This window comes from Lagenorhynchus albirostris, chromosome 1 (genome assembly GCF_949774975.1).
Source record: "Lagenorhynchus albirostris chromosome 1, mLagAlb1.1, whole genome shotgun sequence".
Taxonomy (NCBI): Eukaryota; Metazoa; Chordata; class Mammalia; order Artiodactyla; family Delphinidae; genus Lagenorhynchus; species Lagenorhynchus albirostris.
The window spans coordinates 7,826,683-7,853,957 of NC_083095.1; positions in this window are offsets into that span (position 1 = coordinate 7,826,683).

Consider the following 27,275-nt stretch of genomic DNA (forward strand, 5'->3'; position numbering starts at 1 on the left):
AATACAAAGTGAATATGCAATGGACAGATGCACAGGGAGGGGGGGCGGGGGTGATGCTCCCATAGACTTCATCCTGTAAACTCACCGGAACCTGCTGGAGGAGACAAGGTGCCCCCCAGGGTCCCACCCATCAAGACCCAGAGGCTGTATAGATCATGCTTTTTCACATTCGAGTCTTCCTTGTGCTTCCTTTGGAAGGCTGGAGGAAAAAAAAAAGGCAAATTCTCCTTTGGAAGCTCTGGTCCACTCCAGGAAGGAGCCTGAGGACCTCCTCATTTCAGGTCCACACACGGTTCAGAGCAAGAGCCTCTGCTATGGCTCCGGGATGACTCAGGGAGCGTCTTTCCTGTTTTAGCTGCTGCCGTGTGTAATCCGATGTGACTAATGTTTCTCCTAGTGTTGAATCATGCAGCTGAGCACAGGGAGCCGGGCCTTCAGAAAGGCAGGGCTTAAAAGGAGATGGTCTGCATGGAGCAGGGGCGGGTTGGGGTGAGGAGGGTTGTTCTTCAGCACCATTTCAATGATTCATTTTTCAAGGCCCCCCAGCCTTGAAAGTGTCAAAGTTCCTCCAAGTTATTTGAGGAAACGCTGTTGGTTCACGCAGCTGTCTCCCAGGGGCAGGGTACTTTGGAGCCGGCAGGAAGGAAACAGGAGAGCATTCACCCCAGGAACCTAAATCTTCTTATGTGTTGACCCTTTGCTCTTCTTGTTTGTAATTTGCCAAGATGTGGACTTCCCAAGTAGAGCTAGCTGCAGCAAACCCAAAATACCAGAGTGGGCAATGCGTTTGCTTTCGTACATCTCAGAAATGTCAAGGTGGGGGCCTTGGGGATCAACTCGTTCAAACTCTGGCTTTCTAGAGGATGAAACCCTGATTCTCAAATGGGTGAGGTGTCCCACGTATGGGCCCCCATCACAGCCCTTACAGTGCATCAGTCCTGGTGCCACTGTGGTCATGAGGATAATGCCCTCCAAAGCCACATAAAACCCCCCAAAGCTGTGAATATGTCATCTTACATGTCACATCTTTGTAGAAGTGATTAAGTTAAGATCTGGAGATGAGGAGATGATCCCGGATTATCCTGGTGGACCTGACGGAATTACAATTGTCTTATAAGAGGGAGGAGGTGTGATGTTGGAAGCAGAGGTTGGAGTGATGATGGCACAAGCCAAAGAATATGGGCAGCCTCTAGAAGCAAGAAGATTCGGGGAACATTCTCTGCTAGAGTCTTCAGAACGGAACAGAGCCCTGCTAACCCAGTTTGTACCTCTGACCTCCAGTGCAGTGAGATGATAAGTCTGTGTTATTTTTAAGCCCCCAAGTTTGTGATTAGTTACAGCAGCAATAAGGAACCAACACAGTCCAATGTAAATTGGTGCAGCCATTATGGAAAACAGTATGGAAGCGCCTCAAAAAACTTAAAATAGAATTACCGTATGATCCAGCAATCCCACGCCTTAGCATATATCCAGACAAAACTATAATTCGAAAGATACATGGACCCTTATGTTCACAGCAGCACTATCTACTGTAGCCAAGACATGGAAACAACCTAAATGTCCATCGACAGATGAATAGATAAAGAAGATGTGGTACATATATGCAATGGAATATTACTCAACTATAAAAAAGAATGAAATAATGCCATTTACAGAAACATGGATGGACCTAGCAATTATCATACTAAGTGAAGTAAGTCAGAAAGAGAAAGACAAATACTGTATGATATCACTTGTATATGGAATCTAAAATAAGACACAAATGAACATATCTATGAAACAGAAAGAAACTCACAGACATCGGGAACAGACCTGTGGTTGCCAAGGGGGAGAGTGGTCCGGGAGGGATGGAGTGAGAGTTTGGGATTAGCAGATACAAACTAGTATGTAGAGAATGGATAAACAACAAGGTCCTACTGAATAGCACAGGGAACTATAATCAATACCCTGTGATAAACGATAATGGAAAACAATATGAAAAAGTGTATATATATATATATATATATATGTATGTATGTATATATTATTACATATGTATATATATGAGTCACTTTGCTGTACAGCAGAAATTAACCCAACATTGTAAATCAACTATACTTCAATAAATTTTTTTTAAAAAATAAGAAACAAATACAGTCCATTTCTCTTTCCCATCAATTTTCTCCATGAAGCAGAGAGCACAGTTGAGAGCAGGGGCTGTGTCTCATCCATCTCTGTGACCCCAGACCTAGCACAGTGCTCAGCACATAGTAGATGTTCAGTTAACACATCTGAGACCACACGGAGCCCTCAGAGGGGAGGTGACGACCCTGAAGCCAGCAAGGAACAGAGGCAAAGCTGAGCCCAGCACCCTGGTCTCCCCGTAACCCTCCAGCTGACAGCATAAAATTTGCCTTCTCCAGGACCACACCCCAGCCTCTGCAGCACCCCGGAACACCTCTCCGTAGAGCAGGCTTGGCCCTTGGCGAGAAAAAGGAGCCACAGAACACAACCATTCTGATCCTACTTCTTGGTCATGATTTTGGCTGCAATTCACTGAACGGTCTCTGTGCATCAGGCACTGAGCTAAGCTCTTTATCTGGTTTAATTCAATCTTCACAACCATCAGGTGAGGTAGGTCTATTATGATTCCTATTTTTCTATATAGGAACCAAGAGAGAGGAAATAAATAAAAGAAAATAAGATAGCCAGTTCTGTCTGACTCCAAAGTCCTTGCTTTTAAACCCCTTCCTATGCCCAGTCTCTTGGGAGCTCTATGCCTTGCCTAGTAATACAGAGACTAATGCCCACGTCAAAGAGTGTAGAGAACACACTCACTCATTCACTCATTCAAGAACTTTTGTTGGGTACCAGCTTGGTTCCAGACACCATTCTGGGCACCAGGGAACACAGCAGTGAACAAAATGAGTTCCTGCCCCCAGAAACTGGAGGAGAGACACCCTGTACAAATAAACAAATGTATAATATAAAACAACAACAGATAAAGACTATGAAGGACGCTTTTAATTAAATAAATAGCATTAGAGAAATTCACATGGTACCCAGAACATTGTAGGTGCTTAAAAATGTTTGCCGAATGCCTGAATGGACATAGGGGCAGGAAATCAATTCCCTTACTCTGAAACATCCATGGCTTATTAGTGCCAGACCAGGTGGGCTGGGGATGGGAGTAGAGGGGCACCTAGTGAGACCCTTGTCCTGAAAAGTGAAGGCTGAGGCAGCATCTTTGGTCTCATGGAGCTCCTGCCCCGATGGCAATGAACTTGTGACACCAACAAAGACAACACCAGTAATAATAATGCCCTGCACTGACACAATGGCCTCCAAGCTCTTCTCCCCACCTCCGCCTCTTGTCCTCCAGTCTGCCTCAGAAGTGTTCTTGACCCGAAAACTAGGCCAAGTCTACCCTCATTGGCCCAAGAGGGAACCACAAACTCACACATCTACACAAACAGATGTAGTGAAGCACGTGAGGTGTAGAGGGCATGAGAGAGGCGATAACAGTGGAAAACTGATTTTTTTCCCCAAGGAAAAAGGCTTTCTGTTCGGAGTTCCCAGATTTTCTAAATATTGGTCACTTAAAACATCATGAGCACATCATTAATCATTAGAGAAATGCAAATCAAAACTACAATGAGATATCACCTCATACCGGTCAGAATGGCCATCAGGAAAAAATCTAGAAACAATAAATGCTGGAGAGGGTATGGAGAAAAGGGAACACTCTTGCACTGTTGGTGGGAATGTAAATTGTTACAGCCACTATGGAGAACAGTATGGAGATTCCTTAAAAAACTAAAAATAGAACTACCATACGACCCAGCAATCCCACTACTGGGCATATACCCCGAGAAAACCATAATTCAAAAAGAGTCATGTAACAAAATGTTCATTGCAGCTCTGTTTACAATAGCCAGGACATGGAAGCAACCTAAGTGTCCATCATCCAATGAATGGATAAAGAAGATGTGGCACATATATATAATGGAATATTACTCAGCCATAAAAAGAAACTAAATTGAGATATTTGTAGTGAGGTGGATGGACCTAGAGTCTGTCATACAGAGTGAAGTAAGTCAGAAAGAGAAAAACAAATACTGTATGCTAACACATATATATGGAATCTAAAAAATAATAATAATAATAAAAGGTTCTGAAGAACCTAGGGGCAGGAAAGGAATAAAGACTCAGATGTAGATAATGGACTTGAGGATATGCGGAGGGGGAAGGGTAAGCTGTGACAAAGCGAGATAGTGGCATGGACATATATACACTACCAAACGTAAAATAGAAAGCTAGTGGGAAGCAGCCGCATAGCACAGGGAGATCAGCTCAGTGCTTTGTGACCACCTAAAGGGGTGCGATAGGAAGGGTGGGAGGGAGGGAGACGCAAGAGGGAAGAGATATGGGGACATATGTATATGTATAACTGATTCATTTTGTTATAAAGCAGAAACTAGCACACCATAGTAAAGCAATTATACTCCAATAAAGATGTAAAAAAAAAAAACAAAAAAACCATCATGAGCTACGACCATTTGCACCGTGCAGGGTGATGCCTAGAGAAGCCAAACTGCATCCCGGAGCTTGCCACTGGAGTACCCAACATGTGGTAGATCACAGTGGCAATGATGATGGTGATGATGGTGACACAGAACACAGAACCCCTGCCAGCAGCATTCTAATACTTTACAAGTCGTTAGACGGATGCTCCTCTAATAGGTATAATGATCCCCATTTTCAAGAGGAGGAGACAGAGGCTCAGAGGAGTGAGCTACCTTTCTCGAGTCCTCACAGCCAGCAGGCAGGGCAGCTGGTCCAAACCCTGGAGGTTGGCTCCCCTCCTGAGTGTCCGACCTGGGTGCCGTCCTGCCTCTGGGATAGAAGCTGAGTACAGGTGTGCTGATGGCTGCCAGCGGAAATGCTGAGAGATACACTTGATGGGGCTACTTCGGCCATCCCTGGAGGCTGGGACCAAGGCCAAGGATGCCGAGACTTCTCCAGGGACTGAGGGTCCCTGGATCAGGTTCTCTGCAACCCCCGTTCTCTCTCCAAGGCATGTGAGGACTGATCAAGCCCCCATCGACTTTGCTAAATGCCTCACCCATTAGTTTTATTCAGAGCCCTGTATGTGTTTGAAAATATTCCTCTTCATTATTCATATTGTGCCACAAGAATGATATATTTGAAGGAATCATCATGAATAAAGTGGCCAATTTAGCAGGGAGATTTACTAGGAAAATACTCAGTAAAAAATAGTCAGCCACCACATTTTCTGGGAGAGAAAAAAAAGTGCTGTTTGGGCCTTCAGAGTGATAGAACAATGCTCAGAGCTGCAGGATCCTATTCAATAGCGTTTCCTATAACAATTCTCGGACAAAGAAAGAAAAATTTATTTTTAATAAGGATAAAAGAGGAAATAAAGTGGCTTCGGTCCTAGTTAAATCCACTTGCAGAGAAAGAAATCATCCTCTTTTCCCGATCGCTCTAAAATAGTTTTGGAGAGGGTAAACACGTGGATACATTAAAAATAGAATTGCTAATAATCTTGCAAGTGAATGTTCTGGGTTTGGGAGGCCAGATGGCAGGGCAGTAAGAGCTGAAGTTAGAAGCCCTTCTTAACTCAATTCTCACTAGCTCTGAAGTCCAGAGCAAAGTTAGCGAGAACGCCTAAACCTCCACTTCTTCATTTTTTTAATGGGGTTATTATCATACCTACCAGAGATGACCTTTGCCCTCCAAAATTCACATTCTCCCTTCCATCTTACACCATTGTCACTGGGAAGGGACCAGTACAACGCTGATAAACTAGCGGCGCAAACAAATCAAAGCATTTGCCAACTGCTGTGGTGTAAATAATCCCACTTTGGCGATTTCAAGCTACCCAGTGACATCGCTCACTGAACTTGGACTTGGGAAGAGACACACAGAGTCAGTTGTTCATGGCACCAACACAGCAGTGGCCTCCAGACCATGTTTCCCAGCCAGCCTCCCACTTAGCATCCAAGTGTGGTCATTTGATCATTTCTCACCGGTCTGTGTCGCTTTCAGCGCAATCGTCTAAGAAGTGGGGTGGCCTCCTGCACGCCTACTCTTAGCTTTCCTCCCGCTGCAGGAGAACCATAAAGGCGATGGTGGAGCCACAAGCTGGGAGAAGCCTGGATCCCCAAATCACCGTGTGGAGGGAACTGCTCCTGGACGGAAACACCCACCTTGAACTGTTACTTGATTTGGAAATATTCTCTTGCGGTCTTTTAGTTTCAGCAGCTAGTGTTACTCTAACTAATGAACCAGCATTTGAGGATGATAATAAGAGTGTTGACCTCATTCTGTGGACATCACTTAGCCCCAATCCACGCACATGTGGACATTAAATGTTCTCCCAATTATCAGAAGTGCACCAGAGACAGAATAATTACTTTTCATTCTTTTTTCTTTATCCTGTTCTGTAGCAGTGATTTCCACCACTCTGTCTTCCAGCTCACTTATTCGTTCTTTTGCCTCTTTTATTCTGCTATGGATTCCTTCTAGTGTATTTTTCATTTCAATTATTGTATTGTTCATCTCTGTTTGTTTGTTCTTTAGATCTTCTAGCTCTTTGTTAAACATTTCTTGTATCCGTCTCGGTCTATGCCTCCATTCTTTTTCTGAGATCTTGGATCATCTTTACTATCATTACTCTGAATTCTTTTTCAGTTAGATTGCCTATCTCCACTTCACTTCGTTGTTCTTCTGGGTTTTTGTCTTCTTCGGAGAGATAGAATAATTAGAGTCATACATTATTACGTAGAAAGAAACCATCAACTTTCCTCATATGTAAATATGCTGCTGATAGCAGATATCTATTTATTAATTAAACACCTTTATTGAACATCTATTACTTGCAAAGATGTATAAGTCATCTTTTCCTTCTGTAAGGCACCTAACCTCCAATGAAGTGTCCATGTACATCCATGACCAAGTGAGAGAGGAGGGGACAAGAGCTCCAGTGACAGCAATAATTTCTAGTAACCATGCAGTAGCTCCCAGGCACATGAAGGCGCTGGACCCTTACCTAAGCACCCATCCTAGGGGCAGGTTTTATTATCATCCTCATTTTACAGAGAAAGAAACAAAGTTTCAGTAAATGTCAGAACCAGGATCTGAACCCAGGCTGTCTGAGTCCAGAGCCCACACTCGGAGGTACTGCATGGTACACGGAACAGGGGTTCCAGGAAAGAACAGGGGTTACCAAGAGATGTGGCGCTTTAGAGATGGGTCCTGAAGGAGAGGGGGGCCGTGTGGACCTGAGGGGAAAGTTCAGGCCATGGGAATTTGGGAAGGAAGTGGGCTCCAGAACGCCGAGGGCCCCTCATGCCTGGCTAGAAAGTTTGGACTTGACGCCGAAACTCCAAGAACTTGAAAATAAATTCTGAAAGAACAGACAGGGCTTGAATGATTCGGCTTCTTCCCCGCAAACAACTACCAGCTTTAACTCCAAGTCGGAGCTATTTCTCTGATTAGCTCGGATTCCATACACTTAGCAGTTTCTCTCCAGGACTCAGATTTATTTAAGTTCACTATTAAAATGCAAGCTGGAATCTGCTCAAACATCTCCATAGCAATGAATGTCCTCAAAACCAGCGCCAATTTTAATGATTAAATTATCCTTATTTTATTTTCGGCTCTTATATCTCGATGTTTCCCCACGACTTTATTACACTTTGACTAATTTAATTGTACTTTGCCAACACCAGTGAGGTGCGACCCTCCCCAAAGAGATTTATTGCAGCTGTGAAACAGACATAGTTAGGATATCTCTAAACACCATAATTGTAGCCATTATGGGGCTTCTTATCACAATAGTTTTAAATCACAATTTATAATCTCAATTATACAGAAGAAACTCTTCAGCCCAGGGAAGTTCTACTTTGATGATATGATCGCAGGGAGTGCTAGAAAATGCCATTTTCAAAGTGCAAAGAAATGCACTTTTTTTCAATGATTTGCAAAATATTTAAGAAGAATTAATGTTATTTTCATTGTGGCTGTGAATGGGGGCAACTCAGGGGCCAGAAATCATTAAGTGAGCCTCATGTTATAACTAACATAATATAGATTTTAAAATAACAGCCACAGATGGCCTGTGCCAGGTATCAATGGACAACAGCTTTCCAAACACTCAGAGAGTTTTGACCTGCTCCAAATCTAGACAAGGTCAGAAGCCTGCCTCAGTGGAAGCTCAGAAAATATTGGAAAAAGATTTTTAAACTGACTTTATTCACCTGTTCAAAACTTTCTGACCTGACCAAGCCAAATCCCTTTCAGTTCTTTGGGTAGCAGTGCAGACATCACCTCCTCCAGGAAGCCTTCCATGCATCCTACCCCTGAATCACACCTGTCTGCTCTGGATTCCCAGCATTCTTCCCCATCATAGTGTTCTCACTGGAAATATTCTAGAGTGCATATTTTTCTTTCCCACTCACCTCTGGACCAGGGTCTCGGTGGGGGTGAGTCTGACATTCAGCTCAGTAAGTGCTGGACGGGTGTAGCTCCTCCTCAGGTCCCAGTTCCTGAGGGTTCCAGGTCCAGAGGAACTCCAGCCAAGCTCGCTGGATTGGGGGGGGGTGTATTGGAAGCCCACCAGCCTCTCTTGCTGCTAAAGCCCCCCAGGCTAGTTCCACATCCCCCTTTGTGCTCCCTACAGGCCTCAGGGGAGTCGACTTTTCCCCTGCGTTGGGGGAGGAGCTCCACGGGAGGTTTCTGCATTTGCTCGTTTGAGAGACATTTCCCTTGTAACCAGCTCATCAGCTGGATCTAGGTGGGCGCCCCGCTCCTCCACCTTCCCCCAAGGAAGGGAGGGAAGATGCAGAAGGGAAAAAGATATGCATCCAAAGAATGTGTGACTTCTTCCTCTCCAAGAAGGCCTCTCCTCCTGGGCCTGGACCTCTTTTGCTATTGGAAGGGAAGATTGAAGACCTTTCCCCAAAATAAATAAATTCCTTGGGAAAACAAATCACACTTCACATAATCCAACCTTCTCATTCAATTATTCACCCCGCAATCATTTGCTAAAACTTCTCTAAGCATTCTTTGGAAAAGGTAAGAGAATCTAGCATAAATATCATGGACATCCTATCCTAAAGAGTCAGGGGAAGATAAGGGATTAAACACAGAGGTAATCTTGACCCAGAGCTTGTTGTATGTTAGGTACTGTCTTAGCACTTGATTTTATTTACCTTGCCATCTTCCTATGAGGGGATTCTTTTGTTACTCCATTTTCCGGATGAGGAAACTAGGGCAGAAAGTGATTAAACACCTTGTCCAAAGTCACATGACTGCTAACTGGCAGCTCTGGGATTCAAGTGCAGGAAGCTTGGACTCTTAGCCACTCCTTCAAGTAAAAACTGTCATCCATCATAATACAATGGGCTAATTGGTCCAGTAACATATACACATACATTGATTCTACAGGTGTACACACACAATAAAAGGAGCAAATTACCATATGTAGGTGTAGGGAGATCAAGAATATTTTCTCAGAAAGACAAGTCATTTCATTGGGGTTTTGAAGGATGAATAGGAGCTGGCCTGGGCAAGAAGTGGAGGAAAGGGCATTCTGTGCTTAAAGACCAGAGAAATATTGTATATGACTGATGTGTGGGGGACAGAAGCAGCAGGAAAATGTGCAAAAAAGGAGAAGTTAAAGAGGTAATTTGTGGTCAGACTCAGAAGAACCTTGTATAAAGTAAGTCACCAATTATTCTACCAAATTTAATAAGAAAGGATAACAACCAGTGTTTGGGTTTTTACCTTATTTCATTTCCTTTCCTACCCACCTCTTGTAAGCATTGAAGAAAGAACTCTGGAAAGCTGTAGGGGTTTGGCAGGTGCATTCAGATAACCTTCACTGTGGACCTCTAAGGGGTGAGGGGGCAGCAGGCACGACCCTGCTTCAAGGATCCCACAGACTAGACGAAAGGGCCTACAAGGGCATGGGTCCCCACCCCACAGTGGGGACAGAAAAGGGGGTAAAATGGTTTCAGATACAAAGCCTCAGTCTCCCCATTGTTTATAATCAGAAAATCCCAGAACCTCAGATAATCTATAACCTAGATGATGAATCCTGAAATAGCAGAGTGTTATTCCTCCGCAAGGTTATTTTTAAAATATACTCATTGGATGTGTTTATACCCTGCATCCTTCAATTAAAAAAAAAGATTTGAGGACAGCCAACATGAAATAAGATGAATAAAATAGGAATAGAAATAAGAAAAAGTTATTTTAACAGACAAGGGTCAGCACAGTGGCCATGACTAAGTTTAGATCCAGGCTCTGAGCTTCTTAGTGGCCAAAGCAAAGAGGGAAATTCCATGTTAAATAATGTGGATTGTCCAAAAGTACTGAATGATGCCAGCTCCCCAGGAAAGACAGACCTTTTCCTAGTTCTAAACTCTGAATGAAATATCTCGAGATAGACGTTTGCAGGAAATGCAGAAATAGCATCATATGGTTTGTAGGAACCTTACATAAAAGTTAGAGACATGACATTTAAAGCAACGTGCAGGAAGAAGAGGGTGTGGTCCACATATGGGAACTTCCTGGGATGCCAATTTTCATCCTGCATTTGTGCATCCCTCCACTAGCTGCTCTTCACGGCTGTTAAATGCCCAGTTGTCTTCTAGGCCCTGGAAAGAGGCGGAAACTGGCCACAGAAGTAAAAAGCCTCTTCAGAGAGGTGTCATGTGAGCTGCTGCTTAAGAAAGAGGCAGAAGTGGGCACAAAGTCACCAAAGAATGTGAGGGCTTCACACATTCAGGGGACACGGCTGGGGGGAAGAAGAACCTTTCCAGGGCCCAGCTGCGACCATGGACACGGGCAGCATCGGAGTTTCCCACATGAAAATCGCTGCAGGACAGATCCAGAAGGTTGACCCCAGTCCCGGCTGTGACCCCAGCCCATTGTGGGACCTTGCGTGGACCTCAACTTCTCTTGCTAACTTCTTCACCTGCAAAAAGACAGAGGTTTGACCTTAGGAGATCCATCTCTGTCTCTTCCAGCAAGAAAATGTTAATTGCATGTATGTATCCTCAAGCCAAAAGGCAGGATTTTTTGTGCCAGCCATAAATAAATGAACCCTCAGTGTTGAACAGGATCAAAGGGGTTGATTTTGGAAGCCTGGGGGGCGGCTCCACCCAGCCCTCCGTCACAAACCTCGTAACTGCTTCGGTGGAGTTTTGCTTCCTGTATTAGAGTTTAACACCCAACGACCAAATCCTTAGAGAGCAATAGTCCAGGAACCAAAATATAAATTTGCATGCTCACAGGGTGACTAAATATTGAATTGAACCCACATATAATTACACTGTTCAATGCTAGCGTTGTTTTCCCCACTGCTATCGTAGCCATCTATCTTCCTAACAAGATAATTTGATCAGTTACCAATTAGTAGTTTTCCAGCTGTCCATTTAGGGACTGGGTGACCGGAAGTGCAGTCAGATGAACACAACCAGGGCCCCTAGCTCCTGACTCAATAAAGACTCTAACAGCCATTGGAATTTCACTTTGGTTGTATAGAGTCATGAAGGCATCAGTGCATTTTCTGCACAGAGGAATTTTGGCAAATGAGAGATAAAGACACTCGTGGCATCATTGGTCACACGGTCAATGCCGAGATGGGATTAAAGGAGGGAATGTATGTGAAGTTCCCGATGCACAGTAAGCGCTCACTGAATGACACTCTCCTTTTACCATGGTTATTATTATTCAACATCTCAGGTGTGTCCTCTGGTCTAACCTCCTTGTGTGTTAATTAAATTTTTTTCTTTAAAGAGGGTGAGAGAATTTCAAGGTTGCGAAGGCTCTGAAAAAAATGCCTCTTGTGCCATTGTCCAGGGTCTTCCAATCCGCCCTGCAGCTCCAACTGCTTCATCTTTGCAGACCAACCACAGTGGTGCTGACTTACTGTGTGTCTTGGGTCCCTGCTGCCAGCGATGGGCTCTGGGTGGCATCCAGGCCTTGTTTCTGAGGCCCCGATGCTTTTGACACATGGAATAAATAACAGATGGGAAACTGCAATCCTGGGGATTAAAATTGTCCATTTCAGCCATCTCCAGACACCCCACTGACCTGCAGCCTCCACCCAGAGTTTCACGTGATTGTTCTTGGGATATCCTGCATGTTCATTGCATCTCCCTTACCAGGCTCTACGGGGAAGGCAATGTCGCTGCTCCTGGCAGAACAGGGCCCTGAGGGTGGGGTGGGGGGCCCTAGAATAGCTCTTTAGGGTTAGGTGGCCACTAGAGGTGTGGGACTGGAGCAGACCCCATGCCTCATGCTGAGGATGTCCTATCTGGCATCCCCAGACCAGACGTGGGGCTTCTAGAAAATGGGCCAGTGGTGATAGGCCCAAAGTGAAATGTACAAGATGGTCAATTAAAAAGAGCAGCCTGACCTGGGAGGTGTAACAGCAGGTGGCAGGGCCTGTGTCCCCACTGCCAGCCTGTCACTCACCTACAAGACCAAGGCAGGTCCTTGAAGGATTGTGTGCTAGGCAGGTTATACACACACGAGGAAAAGTCTGGGACAGTCTGGTGGGAAGAGATTCCATGATGGAGATAGATGGCTGGTTATCAGAACTGAGCACAAGGGTGTATCCATGTCAGACGGACTTGGGAGGTCAGACCTGGGGTGTCTGAGCTGGGGCTGCTGTCACAAATACCATACACTGGGTGGCTTACACGACAGACGTTCATTTCTCACAGTTCCGGAGCCTGGAAGTCCAAGATCAAGGTACCAGCAGATTCCGTTCCTGGTGAGAATCCACCTTCTGGCTTGTAGAAGGTCAGCTTCTCACTGTGTCCTCGCAGGATGGCAAGAACAAGTTCAGGTGTCTCTTCCTCTTCTTCTAAAGGCACTAAGTCCACCATGGGGACACCACCTTCATGACCTCATCTAAACCAAATTACCTCCCAAAGACCCCACCTCCTAATACCATCACATTGGAGGTTAGGACTTCAATACATGAATTTTGGAGAGACACAAGAATTCAGTCCATAACATGGGGTCTGGGCTGGGGGAGCTTCAAATTTTCCTGCACTGGGTGAAGGACAGTGCCTTGAGCTGGTGGGACAGGAGGGTGGAGCTGCCAGGAGCCACAGAGCCTCCTAGCACATAACCAGGCACATGGGAGGTTCCTAGAGGGATTGAATAGATTGGCTGCTTAACTAATTCCCCTTTGTATCCCTCTGGGTTCGTGGTTTAAATTAGTAGAAACTTACTCTGGCTACTTCTTCCAATAGAGGCAGAGAGTTTATTGAAAGAATGTTGGGGATGGACTGATTTGACAGGAGGCTGAGGACCCAGCTTGGGTGGCACTGCGGGAGCAGAAACCCAGCATCAGGAACCGTACAAGGCCCACCCTAAGCACCACTGTCACGAAGCTGCCTCTGGTGTGGGGGAGGCCTTAGTCTGCCCCTCTGGCTGCACCACCCTGCTGGTGGGAGAAGGATCTGTACCCCTTATCCTGAGCTTGGGAGGGGAAGCAGCAGAGGGAGGTGGGCACCCAGCACTGTTCTCTGGCGGAGTGAACACAGAATCCAGAGTTTTCCCCAGAGGGAGGGAAGTGTAAATACGAAAGGCAGGTGATGCAGGGCGGCCAGAAAGTGAAAATTATTCCTCTACTCCACCCCTCCAACATTTTTATGGCTATTCGGGGTTTTGTGCATTGGGCATCCCTGCTAAATGAAGAAGCCCCCAGAGGAAAAGAATCACGGGCACCACTGAGAACCTCCAGGACCACCAGCTGTGGGTTAACCCTGCAACCCTCAGCAATTGGACCTGACATCCTGTGCAAGGCATCGCCTTTATGTCCTTGGCCTCGCGTGTGTGGGATCAGTGTGGCTTGCCCTTGCTTCAGCACAGGAACTTCTTCCTTTTACTCAGTAAATTTTAGAAGATGTGTATATTTTGCATAAAAGTCATTCTGCTGGATTTTTCATGTAATGCTATATCATAAATGTTTTACCAAGTAACTCATTCATTCCTTGATTCATCCATTGGTTTGCTCATTCACTCTATCAGCTGTCTATCGTTGGGTAAACCCATCCTGAATATATGCACCGGGCCAGCCTCTGCCAGGCTCCGAGACACAACGACGGGCAATGGGGTGGATCTCTCGCCCTCAGGTTGCTGAAAGTCAAGCGAGAGATGCAGACACACCAACTGTGAAATTTTACAACGACAACAGCTCTGTTGGGAAATCTCCAAGATGTCCTGAAGGCGCACAGAGGGCAGCCAACCCCTGGGCTGGTTGGAGAGAGGTGGAGTGGGGTGGCTCAAAGTAAGAAAGGCTAGAAGAAAGGGCCTCTCAGCTGAGCCTGGAAGGATGAGTAAGAACTCGCCAGGCGAGGCATTCCGAACGACTGTGACATCGCCTTCTGACCAGGCTCTGTGAGCCCCGGGATGACGTGATCCACGTGGCCTTTCCCAGAGATGATTCCACCTGCTCCGAGTGGGAGTCAGTGCTGTGGCCTTGCCGGCTGTTGTAACCAAATGGGGATGAACTGAACTGAGAGACACCCTAAAAGCACATTTGATTAAAGTCAGAGAGACTCCAAACTTCCTCCATGGGAGGGACTTTGGGTGGCCATCTGCTTGAAAGAGGGACCTAAGTGACTGGTTTTAAAGCTGAAAACCGTTGTAAGCATATATTACGAAGCATAACCTGTGCTCATTTCTTTACTTATTTTGGTTGCGTTGGGTCTTCGTTGCTGTGCGCGGTTTTTCTCTAGCTGCGGCGAGCGGGGGCTACTCTTCGTTGTGGTACACAGGCTTCTCATTGCGGTGGCTTCTTTTGTTGCAGAGCACGGGTTCTAGGCACATGGGCTGCAGTAGTTGCGGCTCGGGGGCTCTAGAGCACAGGCTCAGTAGTTGTGGTGCACAGGCCTAGTTGCTCCGCGGCATGTGGGATCTTCCCAGACCAGGCCTCGAACCCGCGTCCCCTACAATGGCAGGTGGATTCTTAACCACTGCACCACCAGGGAAGTCCCACTGTGTGCTCTTACACGTTTTTCTGGGCCGGCTTGGGGATGTGGTGCTGAGAGATATTTTGGAGGGAGGGCCTAAAAGCCCTCCAAGTCATGCCTTCCCATTGAAATCAATTCTGCCATCACCACCAAAAAGATAGCCTAGCTCGTCTGCACCTAAATAGTTACCAGTTAGGACAAAAGCCCCTGAAACAGAGCATGCCCTTCTGATGGGGTTACCAGAAAAACGCAAGAGGCCAGTTCAATTTAAATTGCAAACTTAATTACACAACAGATAGTTATTCTTAGGCTGTGTCACCAATATTGCATTATTCGTTGTCTATCTGAAATTCAAATTTAACTATCATCCAGTGTTTTTATTTGCCCCGCCATGGAAACTTTTTGCCTCCCGGTCTACCGCCCTTCCACTAGAAGGCATGGCTTTCTGTCCATGGGGAGTGTCTCCAACTCCAGTTCAACCATAACCTACTTGGGACACTTTCTGGCAAAGGTGTCCCAGGGAGCCACTCACAGGTGACACTTCCATGGAGTGTGGGTCATTCTGGGGGCTTTACTGACCCTTCGTAGCACCAGAGAGCTGGGTAAGGAGCCTCCTTGCTTTGGGGATTGTTTCATTGACGGTGCCAAGAAAAAGAAGAGGGTGCGGGGGGAGAATTTGCAAAAGGAATTTTGGAAGAGATAAAATGTCAGTAGAAGTTTTTCTACCACAATTGAGAATGACCCAGAAGCTGATGCAGCCTGTTCTGCAGTCCTGCCCCACCGCCAACCAGGAAATGAGCCCAAGAAGAAAGGTGAGGCACAGGAAATATTCAGCCACCGCCCTGCCTCCAGAGGTTCCAATTCCAGACTTATCACCGCTACGTGACTGCCCTCCCCATTCTACAGGTCCTGGGCAGGGAGGAACTGGATTCAGACAACCTGGACCAGCTCCCCACTCCCTCCCTGAGGGCAGAGGGCGAGTTAATTTTCTTGCCTGGTGCAAGGAGCAAACAGGGCTAAAGAGCTAACGCAGGCCAGTGGGGCCCTTTTCTTCCTAGCAGGGCCAGGCCTAGCAGGGCGTCTGGCACATAGTACGTGCTCAATAAATCTTCCCTACATCTGAACCTGAAATGAGGAAGCGCCAGGCTCCGTTGTCTGCGCTGCTCTGATTATAGGGATAAATAAATGGGCTTTTCTGCAATGGCAGACACCATTCACTACTAAATTCACTTTGATGCACAGGGAAAAAAAGACCCTCTGCAGCCCGTATCGCCACTGAGGAAAGAGATAAGGCTTATACTCAGAATGAATTCCAGCTTATATTTATGGAGAGAAGTAATCAGACCATCAAAGCAGAACAAGAAAGTGAAAGGGTGTTAAGACAAATGAAGTTAAAATCACACAATACCCAGTCCCTGATTTTCTTTCCCAGGCAACGAAATATTTCAGAAGATTAAAAATGGTTATGTAACACCCAGAATCCACATTGTCAAAAAGATTTGTAACTCAATGTTTTCCTACCCAGGTACCAAATGAAAGAGTTTCATCTAGGTTTTGATCATGGCAATTTTTTTTCAAGATATAAAATATATTGAAATATTTAAATTGCTTGTCAAATGTAAACTTGCCCATGTCCTGACACTTTTAAAATATAACGTGGCTTCAAACATCACTTCTCCTGATAGGATTTTTTAAGTTGTTTTATAATGCATTAACAGCGAATCTCAGACTCCAAAAGACTACTGTATTCGTAATATTCACTTTTTTTTCCCTCATCCCCTACAATTTCCAGAATGTAATTCTGCCCCCAGCTGGTTAAAACATCTCTGACATCAGAGAAAAATGGGAAACTTTTCAACATCTCTGCTCATCAGGACAGACGTCAGAGGAGAATGAGGGCCTTTGGCTTGCAGAGCTAACAGGTGCCTCTTCCGGAGTAAAAGCCCTCAACTCGGGAGGGCTTTGTTTGTTGGTTTGAGGCAAATCTACAGTGTTTCTCTTTGCACAAACAAGGGAACCTGGCAAGAGGAGACTGCATTTCAGAAAGACCCAGTGTGCGATTTCTGTTTCAAGAGCTTGCCGTTAATGAGGTATCGATCGCCTGGCTGTGGTAATTGTCACTCGACATCGAGCAGGACGGAAAGTTAATAAAGACGACTATCAACACCTGGGCTGGTGTCCAAAGGCACGCCGAGGAACTCAGATGTGTTTTCTTAATGTGTGCGTTTTCCTCTTTTCCATTAAGTTTTCTAAAATTTATTCTGGCTTGATCATGTCGCCGGGCAAGCTGCATGACCGGCATCCCGGTGTGGCAAAGAGGTCCCCTCACAGCTGGATGGGCCATCTTCCACCCCAGGCCAGGTGAGCAGCCAGTATGGGGCCGGATGTTGGGTGATGGCCAAGACCACGCATGGTCTTGATGGCTGGCCCTTGTGTTTATAAAGGCTACGACGTTGACCCTCCTGGACCATCAGTCACATTCACAGCAGAGGGAAGGAGAAGGAGGGGATTTTCGCATGCCTGTTCTGAAAAGGGTCTAAGAAAGAACTCAGGAAGTGACCTGGAGTCTAAGTTGGTGATAACCCGGCTCCCATAAGAGGCTAGAGATTTCAGGCAGAATGGCTATTTTAAGTTTAAATAGCAGAATCTACAGCGTAGTGAAAGGATGGATCCTGGCATTCCTGATCGGTGTGTCACCTGGCTGCACGGTGACCTGGCTGGGTATGGAAGACCGAGGCTGGGCTCTGGGGCCACTTTGGAGGCCTTTTGACTTCTCAGTGCCTCCTTTTACCATTTGTGAAATTTGCAATGTCATGGTCAAGATTTTTTTTGTGTGTGGTACGCGGGCCTCTCACTGTTGTGGCCCCTCCCGTTGCGGAGCACAGGCTCCGGACGCGCAGGCTCAGCGGCCATGGCTCACGGGCGCAGCCGCTCCGCGGCACGTGGGATCCTCCCGGACCGGGGCACGAACCCGCGTCCCCTGCATCGGCAGGCGGACTCTCAACCACTGCGCCACCAGGGAAGCCCATGGTCAAGACTTTTAACTACGTCTGAAAGTGCTGGCACGTTCCCTAGCTCGGTGAATGTGAATGTTCTTTCTTTTCCTGGGATTTAAGACCGGGTTTGGCCACCATTTTCTGTAAAAAAGCCATATATTAGATATGTTAAGTTTTGCAGGCCAAGAGGCAAAATCTAAGATATCGTGTAGGTATTTATATAACAATAGAAGAAAAAATATTTCCTCAAACTTTTGTTGATGAAATTAAAATATAAAAATTGAGTATAAATTTGTGTAATATAGGTCTACATGTGAGCAGAATGGAATTCTTTTTTTGAGATAACATTTGGTTTAACTGACTGTCAAAGTTAGTGTTTCCTATCCTCAAATCAATTGCAAACGTTCATCGTGAAAACCGTTCTTAGCTTGCAAGCTGCAGGCTGGCTTTGACCGCAGGCTGTGGTTTGCCCACCCCAGGTTGAAGATGAGCAGACAAGCTCAGCCAGCCAAGCCCTCTCTTGCTCATCTCTGCCCACGTGCTCTGACACCTTAGGTTCCAGAATCAAACGGTGTGCCTTCCCTTCTTGCACCACCATACCCTGCTCCTGTGTCACCTCCTCTGGGAAGCCTTCCCTGATCACGCCTTGCCCACAGCAGGTGGGGAATGAATGTCACCACTGCTCGTAACTCAGGTTCCCTGGTGGACCCGCAGGGAGACAGGGAGCCCCTGGAGCACAGGCCTGGGTTTTCTCACTCAGCTTATGTAGGTGCTTAATCCCCAGCACCTACAGAGCTAAACATCTGTCACTGGGGAAGGAAGGGAGGAACTCAGTCTGGGCCAAGCCCAGGGCAAGAACCCTGCCTTCTCCCAGCTCTGCTGATCAATAACAGTAATAACTAGCGTGGCCCCATGTTCACGGTGAAGTAGTATTACTTCATTTAATCCTCACACAGAATATGAGGCAGATACTGTTATTGCTCCATTTTACAGATGAGGAAAATTGAGGTCAAATTGTCTGTGCCAGTTCCCACAGTTAGTGCGTGGTGGAGCCAGGATTCCAACCTCTGGCCGCCTCACCCGCCAGCCCTCCATTCAAAGGCCACAGCCACTCCTTGTTCAAAGGCAGCTCCTGGCCTGATATCCTGCCCCGTCTCTGCTGCTCAGCTGCTCAACTTCCCAGAAATTACCATCTAACCACTTTGTTTTTAAAAAATTTTTTTTTTTTTTAACAATTCTCCAATGTTAAAAGCTTGAAGCCAGGCCCCCAAGAGTCTCATGTCAAGTACTGAGCACTGTCTTGATGCTGCTGGGTGTCCCTTGCCTGGGGTGGAGGAGGTAAAGCCAGGTAGAGGAAGCAGCCCTAGAGGTGGGGAAACGAAGGCCTAGGCCCTCCCTGCAGCTCTAAACAATAGAAGCAGGCCTGGAAGAGTAACAGTAGTCGCAGACACCATGACTGCTAACCGTGATCGGCCACCAACCACATTCCACGCAGCGTGCAGAAGAGTTGACCTGGTCCGTCCAGCCTCACCAGGAGACAAAGCATCAGTGACCATCAGAATGTCCTCCCAAAATGAAGCTAGCTAACCAGCTGTAAGTGGACATCTCTAACCAGCTGGCCAGCCCGGCTCCAGCCACAGGTGCCTCACAGAAGGTGGGTGTGGTGCACGGGGCCACCTCAACTGCAGGGCTGGGGCCACAGCACCAGGAGTGGCCCTGTGACTTGGGACGGCCACTTCGTCTCTTGGAGACTCGGTTTCATCCTCATTGAAAAGGAGCCAGTGGCAGGTGCCTTGATGGCTCCTGAATCCGTGTTCAGTCCAGGAGCTGCCTCGGTGGTCTTGCTTCATCTCCCATCATCCTCCCCTGAGTTGCCGGTCATCCTCCTACTTCTGCACGATTCCAGGCTATCCTGCGCCTCCTCAGTCCCCTCCTGGGGATCCCTCACTCATGACACGGCAGCTTTCGCACAGGCCCAGCTGGCCCGTGATGCAGGGATGGACCAGGCAGAGCCTCTGTCCTCGAGGGGCTCGCCGTCTGCAGAGGGATGGATGCCACGCGTTCTCGCGTAGGTCTAACCTGGAGAGAGAGTAACCAGTGACATAGAGGGAGGCAGCTACTGCTGTGGAGGTTCGGGGTGAGGTCTCTTTAAATTGGAGGATAGGAGGGCGTGAAGGCAGGCTTCCTGGAGGAAGCAGCATCTAAACTTGGCCTTGAAGGATGAGTAAAGTTGACTTCAAGATTTGGGCGATGAGGCGGGAGGTGCAGGAGTGGAAGGCATTGCAGGCCTTGGGAATAACTACAAGCAAGGTAGGCTGGAAAGAACCCATTTTACAGATCTGAAAGTTGAGGTTCTCCATCTGCCTTCCCCCTGCCAACCTCTCCCAGAGGGGCTTCAATATGTGAGCACCTTAGGCGGGCATACTTCACACCTGGGTCCCCAGAGCTCAGCCTAGGCCTTTGTACTGCATTTTAGATCTGTTTCACCAGGTCGGGGCACTATAACGAGTGGGCAACTTGCAAGAGACTGTGACTCAGGACAAGTTTTTTTGTTTTATTTTTTAATTGGGGTATAGTTGTTTTACAATGTTGTGTTAGTTTCTATTGTACAGCGAAGTGGAGTTCCCTGTGCTATACAGCAGGTTCTTATTAGTTATCTATTTTATACATGTTAGTGTATACATGTCAATCCCAATCTCCCAATTCATTCCCCCCCTCAGGACAAGTTTTGATACTCCCTTCATCACCCACCAGCTGGGGGCTTTGACCAAACCACTCCCCCCCACACCCTCTTGAGCCTCATTTCATCAGGAAAATCAGTAACTATCACCTGTCCAAGTGATACCATCACTGGGTCACCAAGGGCCAAGAGAGGAAACATATACCAAAGAACTTTTGAGAGTATAAATTGTTAGATAAAACTCTAGACCTTGTTATTATCGACGTATAATTAATTATTATTAATTGGCTGGTCACTCTGGGCCCAACCTCATCTGACCCTGGAGGGCAGGGGTGGGGTCAGAAGAAAGAATAAAAACATGGGCAGCCCTACTGTGTGCTCAGCACAGTGACAGCCGCCTCCCTAGATCCTTCACAATAGTCCTCGTTTTATAAACAGAAGAAGGTGAAGCTCAGAGAGATGACATGCCCTGCCCGAGGTGACACAGCCTGAAGTACAAAGATGGGATTTCATATTAGATCTGTCTTCTCACTATATGATGTTTCCCTGGGGTGGAAGCCACTAGAACATGACTTTTCCACGGCCCTTCAGCTGCTTACAATGACACGGGAAAGTCAAGACGTGCCTCATTCATTCTTTCATTCATTCATTCAGTTATTGGTTGATTCATTCATTCATTGATTTATTCAATAACTGAGCATCTCCTCTACTCAGAGCTCTGCACCAGGTACTTGGTGTGCAGGATGATACCAGGAAATAACAACAAATGATGCGATTTTTAATAAGGGCCACAACTGATGAGGCAACCATCAGAAGAATAAGAGTCCAAAGGACAGGAATATCGTTATGCGCTGCCCCGAACCAAACTGCACTCAAGATGAATCAAATGGTCTCAGGACTGGCTTCCTCCCTACTGCATACAGGTGATCCCCTCCAGTCACGTGGCCTTAGGTACCATCTCTATAGGGATGACTCCTGAATCCAGATCCTTAGATCCAGCTGCCTCATCAACATCACCCCGCGGGCTCATAAGAGGAAGCTCAAATCTAATATAAATAAAAGAAAACTCCTGACCCCAAACAAAAGAAACATAACATAAAACTAAGACTTCAGTCTTTCCACCCCAGTAAGTGACAGCACTAAAGACAGAAACCTTGGTGTCATCTTTCGGGCATCTCCTCTCCCCCGACGCTCCTGTTCCAATTACCCAGTGAAGCCTTGGCTCTACCTGCAACACGTCTCCAGAATCTGACGCCCTCTCACCATTTCCTCTGCTATTGCCCTGCTTCTGGCCACCTGGACCATTGCAGCCAGACCCTGCCTCGTCGCCCTCCTCCACCCTTGCCAAGCAAACTAATTTCATTCAGCAACCAGGTGATGTTATTCCTCTCTTGTCAACCTGCCTTAGCTTCCCATCTCAGAGAAAATGCCAAATCCTCAGAGCAGCCTCTAAGACTGGACCCATCTGGTCCCTCAGCCTTGCCGACATTATCCCCCTCTGCTCCGCCCTTTATCCTTCCTGCTCCAGCCACTCTGGCTTCTTTGCTGACCTTGAGCACACCAAGTAAGCTTCTACCCTGGGTCTTTGCACTTGGTGTGTTCTCTGCCTGGAACACCCGTCTCTCATATGGCCGCATGCTTGTTGCCTCATTTCCTTCTGAACTCTATTCAAATGCCATCTTTCCAGAAAAGCCCCTAATAATATATCATCTTCAAAACCACACTCCAAGTTTGTGGTTCTCTTTACCTGGCTTTATTTCTCTCCATGCTTTCATGCCACTTTCCATATTAGAAATATGTCCATTTGTTAGTTTCCAGTCTTCTCCCACTGGAATAGGACATCTGTGAGGGCAGGGGATTTCTCTGTCATTGATGCTGTGACCAAAACAGTGCCTGGCACAGAGTGGGAGCTCTAGAAATGTTTGTTAAAGGGAGGAAGGAAGGAAGGAAGGAAGGAAAGAAGGAAGAGAAGGAGAGAGAAAGAAAGAAGGAAAGAAAGAAAGAAATTGGACTGCTCACCAGCCCACAAACTGACCCTCCTTCTTTCTTCCATGTACTGGCAAATACCAAATGCCGTTTTCTCCACCCAAAAAACCCTCTCACCAGATTCTCTGTTTGCTGACATCTGTCTTCAGAGGCAGCATTAGCTCCTTTGCAAGCTCATGGTGCACCCGGGTAGAGTCTGCTCCAGTCTCTCTTCCCCTGGGGCACTTTGCAGCCAGTCTCTCTTCCCCTGGGGCACTTTGCAGCAGCCAAGGTCCCGGCAGGAGACAGAATTCACCACTGATGATGGACCTCTAGTGAAGAGACTCCTCACAGAGATGAGGGCGTAAAGAGAGAAAACAAGGGATGGTGCCTCGCTCGGAGGCAAGTGGCACAGGGAGCTGTTCACACTCCCTGGACTGAAGGGACGACGCAGAAAAATGGAGGCAACAATGCGGGTGGAGACAGCGGGTAGGAGCCAAGTTGTGGAGGATGGAGCTCTTGCCAGAGATGCAGACAGAAGTGAGGAGAGAAATATGTAACCTCCTCTCCTGCCCATCCATCTTCTTCCAGTACCTTCTATTGACTAATGCCACTGGAACCAGCTGGCATGAGAGCCTATGTGGGAGTGAAAGGCAACAAGGTCAAGGTTCAGACAGTGGGAACATCATGTGCAAAGGCCCTGTGGTTGGAGAAGTGGGAGGAACCAGAAAAGTCAATGGAGCTGGGCCTCAGAGAGCCGGAACGACGTGAGAGGACACTGAGGAAGGATGAATGAGCCAGACCTCACCACATGGGCCTTAGAGGTACGTGGCCTGCCTCCTGGTTTGCCCAGGACAGCCCTCAAGGATACCGTCATCGCAGAGGTGGAATTAGTAAGTCACCCCTCACCTTCACTCTCCCAAAGGGCCCTGGTTTGGGCAATAACTCATCTGGTCTGCCTTTTGCAGGGCATGCCGGTGAGTCCTGCCTTCACAGCCCCTGAAGGGCTGTAAGCCGCCCGCTCGCTCTTGCCCGGATTTCCATTTGAGAAGAGCTATGAAGCAACTGAGTTTTCGGGGCCATGGAATCAGGACTGATAAAGATGCTATTGTATATGTATAACTGATTCACTTTGTTATAAAGCAGAAACTAACACACCATTGTAAAGCAATACTACGTCAATAAAAATGTAAAAAAAAAAAAAAAAGATGCTATTGAAGTCATCCACGCCACCCTCCAAAATCACTGCACTTGCCTTTAAACACCCATGCGCTCCAGGATGAAATCCGGACGTCCCTCACTTGTCACGTGCTCGCCCCCCTTCCAGCTTCAGTTCCTGCCTGTCCGGCCCAGCCAGGCACCACGGGCACCTGTCACGCTGCAATGCTCATCTCTGCCTGACGTGGCCAAATTCTGTGATGCACCCAGGTGTCTGTGCACGCTCTTCCCACCAGCTGGCCCGCCCTCCTCCTCTCTCCTGCAGCAAAGTCCTATCCTTCCAGCAAGATCTAGGATCTTCTGATGCATCCAGGTGTTCTCTACAAAGACCTGCTGTCCTTATGGGTCTCCGTTTCTTTACTATTACATTGTGAACTGCACCAGCACATGGAAGGCTTGTCTTTTTCATGATGATTTAGCCCAGTGCCTGGGTGAAAGATTGCAGAAATGAGAGAAAGGAAAGAAAGGGAGAGGGAGGGGAAAGGGAGGGAGGGAGGGAGGGAGGGAGGGAGAGAGGGAGGGAGGGAGGGAGGGAAGGAGAGGAGGTTCTAAACTATTCGGGCTTCTTTCTTTGCAACTTACCAGGAATCTCCACACTAACTTGTGAGGTCTGTAACTTTTCTTTACACAGTGCTGTGTACTTTCCCTTTGTTCTGATTTTTCTAAATCCCACACACTTTCAATGTCCCACACTTGGAGTTAGGTGGAAGCACACTCCGCTGCAAAAACTTTGACTTGCCACCTTGTTGTCGCAAACATCCTGATGTTGTATAATAACCCACATGTCTTTGTTCTCACGACGGGAGTATGAATCAAGAATCAAAGAAGCAGGAGGAAAAGGAACGTTCTAGGCTATTACTGTAACAATCCAATTACAATGCCTATCAAACTTAACTTCACAGGTTAGAGCTCCTAATTGCCTGACAAAAATTGACACTTCAGTCGCAACAGCCTAATATAATCAGAGTCCAAATTAAATTTGATCGTGGGCAGAAAACGATGCTATCATTCGAAGGCATGGAAACAGGAGATCAACTAGCATGATACCAGGGATCAGAAATGAAAATGATTCATTAGTGGCAATGCGTTTCTGGTAATGGGAATGACACAGTTCAGACGGCTTTGTAAAAACACTATTAATTAAAAAGATGATAGACCTAACAAGCCATAGAAACCAGAGGACTTTTTTGGGGTGTGCTTGTTAAGGTGAAGGATGACAACGGGTAAGAACAGAGAGTTGATTCACTTTTGTGAGAAGTGTTTTGCTGACACATGAGCCCAGTTTACTGGCCGTTGTTCTGTGAAGCGACTTTCTCCGGGGGCTCATGTTCCAGGACTATAAGAAAAAAGAATTTGTGGCCATAATACGGCTTTGCGGTGAATGCAAATAGTGCTGGCTATAAAACAGAAGGACCCAATTCATAAAAGAAATTTGCAGGGGACTTTTGTAAAAGCAAAAAAAAAAACCTAGATGAGACTTTGCATTGTGTGTGTGTGTGTGTGTGTGTGTGTGTGCGCGCCCACGCTCGCACACACGTAATAGGTTTTTCATTCTGTAAGGTCTGCGTGATTTCTAGTTTAGGGGATTGAAATACACAGAAGGAAAACCAAATCTCAGAGGACATCAGGGTTTGGGGACAGAGGATATCAGGGTTTGGGGACAGAGGATATCAGGGTTTGGGGACAGAGGATATCAGGGTTTGGGTACAGAAATTTGAAGTACCCACTTCGGGCTAAAAAAAGAAATTTATAAGAAAATTATACCCTGTGAAAGAGTTACGTTTTTCCATTTAATCATTCAACCAAAATTTACTGAGTGCCTTCAGTGTGTTAGGTCTCATAATAGGATCTGGGGTGTTGGGACTGAATAGGGCGGGTACTATGCCACTTCTTAGGGAATGTTCAGTCTAGCCAAAACGACGGGCATTGGCTGAGTTAGGTGTGTGATGAGTGCTGGGAGGAATCATAGGGAGTTATGCAACTAAATGACAGAAGGACTCAATTGTATGGGAAGCCAGAAGGGCTTCATGGAGGAAGCAACATTTCAGACGAGGCCTAAAGTGGGAGAGTGGTAAACGATAAGGGGTGGGAATGAGGGAATAATTCCAGCATAGGAACCTTCAGTTGCATCTGTGGGTACAACAGAGTGGTGAGGTTCCCCAAAATATAAACGGACAGCTTGAATGCACTCACGGGTTACCGGAGCTGGAAGGGGAAAAGAAACCATTCAACTCGACTTGCTGCAAGAACAGAAACAGGCGGGAGGTCCTCGGCTCTGGGTCTCTTCCTGTTAAAGGAACGGAGATGTGGCAGATGAGAGAGGATCAGGCATCCTCACCCTGTTGATTTCAGACGTAGCCGTGTGACTTGCTTTGATCAAGAAAATGTGAGCAGAACTGGCATCGATTCTGCTTCTGAACAGAAGTTCCAAGAGCCATCACATGGCTCACCATGTCCTCTTTTCCCTCTGTCAGAAGAACTGGTGAATCCCAGGTCCAGGGCTCTCCCTCAGCCTGAATCCTGGAGACAAAGTGGCACAGGAAAAAGCTGCAGCCCTCCCCCACCTCCTGGATGTGCAGCCCGAGTGGAAATCAGCCTTTGTTTCTGTAAACCACGGAGGCTTTGGGGTTAGCTGTTGCGCAGCCCGGCTGAGCCCATCCTGACTGAGGCAGCAGCCAGTTGGCCAGGCCATGCAGAAGGAGACAGTTATGGTGGCAGGGGGATTCCTGGGCCTTGTCAGAACCCAGCAGCCAAAGGAGCAGGGAATTCTGGGCCTGGAGGAGAAAGGACCCAAATCGTTGATGTTTCGAGGGAAGAGATTCTGCTTCCGTGTAAAGAAGAAACTTCCAAGTGGATTGCCGAGTAATCTTTGTCGCATGAGCTGCCTTAAGGGGTAGTGAGCACCGGTCCCTAGAGGAGATCAACAGCAGATTGGGTCATGATTGTGACTCGTCTCTAAGTACCAGGTGAGGTGAGGGAAGAGTCTACATTCGATGACTTATGAGGTCACTTGAAACCCTGAGATTCTATAATTGTCTGATTCTGTGTGGGAAGGCAAGTGTCACCTGCCCCTAGGACCTCCAGTGAACAAAGAATGGGGCCCTGGAGACCAAGTTGTTCAGTCCAATTACATTCAGTCTGGGACAACATGATCCAATGAATACTCTGTACTGAGCCAGACAGAATGACCTAGAATGCCTTTTTTAAAAAAAAAAGATTTATTACTTATTTATTTATTTAATTCATTTTTGGTTGCTGCAGCATGCGGGATCTTTTGTTGCAGCGTGCGGGCTTCTCTCTAGTTGTGGCCTGCGGGTTTTCTCTCTCTAGTTGTGGCGCTCAGGCTCGAGGGTGCGTGTGCTCAGTAGTTGTGGCACATGGGCTTAGTTGCCCCGCGGCATGTGGGATCTT